The sequence below is a fragment of the Muntiacus reevesi genome, chromosome 1, assembly GCF_963930625.1.
Source record: "Muntiacus reevesi chromosome 1, mMunRee1.1, whole genome shotgun sequence".
Taxonomy (NCBI): Eukaryota; Metazoa; Chordata; class Mammalia; order Artiodactyla; family Cervidae; genus Muntiacus; species Muntiacus reevesi.
In genome coordinates, this window is record NC_089249.1 from 15,156,138 (window position 1) to 15,161,084 (window position 4,947).

Sequence of the window (4,947 nt, forward strand, 5' to 3'; positions counted from 1 at the left end):
TTTTGGTTTGCCAGAGTGTGAAGGATAACTTATGTAACAAAGAACAGCCCTTGTGATTTAGACATTTTTTGCTTCTCTTATGGCAAAATACATTGAAAAGCATGATGTGCTCAACTTATTTTTGCAAACTTGGAACAGAACTCCCTGCTTTCTAAACTTGTCTGTTTCATGCTGAGGATCTGAAGTTACACTTTCAACTTTTTCCTCACTTCAGTGCAGAAAGAGAACCCTAACTGAAGCATAAGCAGAGCTGTCTTTCCCGACAGAGAGGCTGTGTAAATGGCAGGGGAGGTCCAACTCTGGACACAAGTCCTAGAGATTTGGTCCAACTCTGGACAAATGTGCTCTCACGTTCCATCACCTCTCTGTGCCTCAGTTTCCACACCTGTAAGGAGGAATCAAGTCTGCAGAGTTGTCCTGAAGATTGACTGAGTTAATAAAGGCAAAACACTTACCATTTCTGGCACATAGTAAGTACTCAATCAATGTTAATTATGTTATTCTATGTTTTTACTTTGTACCAGAAATGTTTGCTTTGAGAATATCATTTACTCCTCAGAAAACTAGGAATTATTCCTAGCTTTCAGACTACACCAATAGGGATCAAAGGTATAGACTTAACAAGGTACAGTAAACAGAGGTGCACAAATCAGGTTTGATCCCAAGTCCCTTGTCTTTCTGTCTTTCCTGCCTTCCCATGCTACTGTGCTCACCTAATTCTGCAATTCAGAAACATTACTGGGACTTCCCTGGTGGTCCAGTGGTTAAGAATCTGCCTGCCAATCCAAGGAACACAGGTTCAGGGCCTACTTATGGGAAGATTCCACATGCCTCAAGGCAACTAAGCCCATGTGCTACAACTGCTTACCCCACGTGCCACAACTACTGAAGCCTGCGTGCCTAGAGCCTGTGCTCTGCAACCGGAGAAGCCACTGCAATGAGAAGCCTGCAAACCACAACTAGAGAAAGCCCATCACGACAATGAAGAGCCCGTGTGCCCCAACAGAGACCCAGTGCAGCCAAATATTAATAAAATAAAAAAACATAAAAAATATTCTCATGAAGTGTTAATTAATTGGATGCATATTTTTTAAGTTTTCAATCTTAGAATAAACTCTCCCCCTTTTTGCCCACTGATTTTTTTTTCCAGTCCAGCCAAGTGTGTGCATGTGCATGTGCGTGTGCATGTGCGTGTGTGTATGTGTCGGGTTGAGAAGAGATGCTAAAATTTGATTCAAACGACATTGAAGGTGAACCTGACTTCATCTTTATTCTGTGAGACTTAGTGGTGAGGGTGAATGGAGGAGGGATTGATGGTCCATGGTGACTCCTGCCTGGCAAGAGCCCCTGGTGCCCTGTGAAGGTCATCTGGAAGACTGAGGCTGCTAAAGGTGAAAGAACTGTTGCGCATGCCCTTTGGGTACCAGCTTTTTCCAGGCCTCAAACCTTCTGTGCAGATCCAGTGCCCGTCTCAAGCACAAGACATCATCTGAGGGACTGCAGGGTAGAGAAGAGATGGATGCCAAGGAAGATGCATCTGATGGAGAGGAGAAAAGGGAAACAGCCTTGAGGGAGGTTTTCCCAGTAGCCTGAGATTTTCCCTGAGCAAGGCAGCAGGAATATTGCCTGAGTGAAGGGAAAGGAATGGCAGTCTGGAGTGAAGCTGCAGAGAGCTGACTGCATGGTGGAAGATGCCAGGAGACGCTGAGGGCCATTTACCAAGGAAGGAAGGAATGTTGCCTCGCTGTTCGGACCCTAATGTGTCCTTCTTAGAAAAGCAGCTTCCACTCTTGCAGCATCGGGCTGCCATATCTGAAGGTCTCCTGAGGGCAGATGGTGGGCGTGTGCGACTCAGTCATACTGAGCACCTTTGACAGAAGCAGTAACAGGCATTAACAGGGGACATCACATTGCTCATTAGTCCATTACTGGAAATGAGCTTTGAGTTTAGTGACTTACACTAGTTCTGTAAACGGAACTGCTCCTCTCCTGGGTCCTAAGAAGTGGAATGGGAAGACAGCTAGTTTTCAGATCCCAGTATCAACAAGGAAGATCTTGACTTTGTAACTCTGCTTTCAGACAAAACTTCATAGATCCATTCAGCCACTGAACAAACCCATGCTTCCTGTTGTTGTTCAGCCACTCAGTCGTGTCTGACTCTTTGTGACCCCATGGTCTGTAGCACACCAGGCCTCCCTGTCCATCACCAGCTCCTGGAGTTTCCTCAAACTCATGTCCATTGAGTTGGTGATGCCATCCAACCATCTCATCCTCTGTGTCCCCTTCTCCTACTGTCCTCAATCTTTCCCAGCACAAGGGTCTTTTCCAGTGGGTCAGCTCTTTGCATCAGGTGGCCAAAGTATTGGAGCTTCAGCTTCAGCATCAGTCCTTCCAATGAATATATAGGCTTGATTTCCTTTAGGATGAGCACCTAGTATGTACCAAGGACAGTGCTGGACTCTGAGGATGCAGTGATGATGGGAGGAACAATGTCCCTGCTCTCGTGGAACCTACAGTCTAATAATGAAGACAAACGCCAAACCAAAAGACAACAACATTCCTAAGTAAGAAAATGGATCATTGCAGATGGTGATTGTAGCCATGAAATTAAAAGACGCTTACTCCTTGGAAGAAAAGCTATGACCAACTTAGATAGCATATTAAAAAGCAGAGACATTACTTTGCCAACAAAGGTCCGTCTAGTCAAGGCTATGGTTTTTCCAGTAGCCATGTATGGATGTGAGAGTTGGACTATAAAGAAAGCTGAGCACTGAAGAATTGATGCTTTTGAACTGTGGTATTGAAGAAGACTCTTGACAGTCCCTTGGACTACAAGGAGATCCAGCCAGTCCATCCTAAAGGAGATCAGGCCTGAGTGTTCATTGGAAGGACTGATGATGAAGCTGAAACTCCAATACTTTGGCCACCTGATGTGAAGAGCTGACCCACTGGAAAAGACCCTAATGGTGGGAAAGATTGGAGGCAGGAGAAGGGGACGACAGAGGATGAGATGGTTGGATGGCATCACCAACTCAATGGACATGAGTTTGGGTAGACTCCGGGAGTTGGGGATGGACAGGGAGGCCTGGTGTGCTGCAGTCCATGGGGTCACAAAGAGTCAGACACGACTGAGTGACTGAACTGAACCCAACTGAAGGAAATGCAGAAAGTGAGGAGGGAGAGTAATAGGGTGCACCTTGGTGAGGAGGGGTTGGTGTTCAGAGAAGGTCTTACAGGAGCGCAGGATAAGAGTTCAGGAGAGGGACAGTGTATACAGAGGGACCCGGGGAGGAAAGAGCTGGTGGGGCAGTGAGCCTCAAGCTGGGTGAAATAGGGAGAGGGAAACAAGATGGATCCTCAGAGGCGTAGGCAGCCCAGGTGGGGCCTGGCAGGACTTGAAGTTGACTCTGAGGGTCTCTGGAAGTCAGCTTGGGCTTCTGCCTTTGGACCTGGTGAGGTTTTTCTTCCCAGCAATGTCCAGGTTGAACACTTTGAAAGCTTTCACTAAAGGTATATCTTTGCATCGTCCAGACTGTCCCCAAGCTCTCGTGACCAGAGAGCATATTTGGGAGATGGCTGAGGATCAAGGGTCAAGCTAAGCTCAGACATTTTTCTCGTAAGAGACGCTCACCGCCTTGACTGACATCAAAGCCACTGGGAGCTTTGTAAATATACAAGGGAAGCCAGAGCTCTGCCTTAGATCTCTGGCATCAGAGTCCCTGGGAGGTTGGGTGGGAAGGTGGGGTGGGGTGGGGTCAAGGCCCTGACGATCTCACTGCCCGGTCAGGGTGGTGCGCCCCTGCCTTACAAACGCTCCAACTCACCACCTCAGCCTCATAAAACCCAGGTTCCACCAAAGACCACATCAAAGATGGGGTCCAAAGAGACGGTTTCCTTCTGTTGCTAAATGACTCAACCAAAGCATTTCTCCTCGGCCCTGGGTACCTGCCTCGGGCCTCTTGGGAAAGTAAACCTGCCCATTGGTCAATATTTACCCTGTCTGCTGCCTTCAACAGAAGAAGGGAAAACAGTTTTCACTGTCAAACTCGTGTTTATACAAAGGATGTGTAGCCCCTCTCAGAGGGATGGAAAATCAATCACCCCCAGTTAACCTGCACCCTTAATGAAGTGGTGGCTTTTCTCCCACCATCCTATCCATCAGGGGTGACAGTCCACGGCTTGTCAACCAGTAAGGATTCAGGTTGAAAAGGTTCTCACCCAGAATCTTGGGGGGAAAGATGCTCAGAGTGTAACCCGAGACTGGAAGGTGAAGGCGGTGCTCCTGACCCTGAAGGACGGGCCGCGGGGGCTGCATCTGGGTCCCATTCAGGGAAGACTAGCAAACGCTGAGACTCCTCTGAGAGGTCAATACTCTCTGGAGCCGGGAAAGCTTACCAGCCCATCACAGTGGGTCTAGCGGACAGTTCGCCTGGTGTTACTTGCAGGAAGGGCTCGGCTGCTGCAGCGCCAAAAGGCACCATGACTCAGGTCGTTGGGACCGCACGATGCTCCGAGACGGGCATGCCTGAGAGGTGGCCGGGCTCCTCCGCGGGGCGAGCGGCAGCACTGGCAGCGCGAACGGCCGCCGGCTCCAGCCCGGCTTCCGTAGTCTCAGCCCCAGCCACGCGGTCTGGACGGCCCTGCCCCCGGGGACAGACACTGAAAAGTCATTTGCCGCGCCTGGGAGGAAAAACAAATCTGATCCTACCTTCGTCCTTCAGAAGAGCCTCTGGATTTTACGGGTCAACCCGAGGGGCAAGAAGCAGGCACATCTGAGAAAGCGCTTCAGGGGCCGCGTTGGCTTCTCCGAAAGTGCAGCCCGGACCTGCCGCTCTGGCTCCCACCGCCGTGTGCCCAGCCCTGAGCCAGGCAGACAAGGGGCGACGTGAGGTTGCAAAGTGTCAGGCAGCTCACAGTCTGATGGATGGGCTCCAACTCCCCTCCTCA

The 4,947-nt window shown here is 49.6% G+C and overlaps 1 long non-coding RNA gene across 1 annotated transcript; it reads right to left on the minus strand.

The window, feature by feature from the left end:
• Positions 1 to 1,244: 1,244 nt before the first annotated feature.
• On the minus strand, positions 1,245 to 4,581 carry LOC136159215 (uncharacterized). Its single transcript, XR_010661429.1, has 2 exons — positions 4,396 to 4,581; positions 1,245 to 1,537 (listed from the first exon to the last, which is right to left on the minus strand). It is a non-coding gene; the product is annotated as an uncharacterized lncRNA (long non-coding RNA).
• Between the last annotated feature and the right edge of the window lie 366 nt (positions 4,582 to 4,947).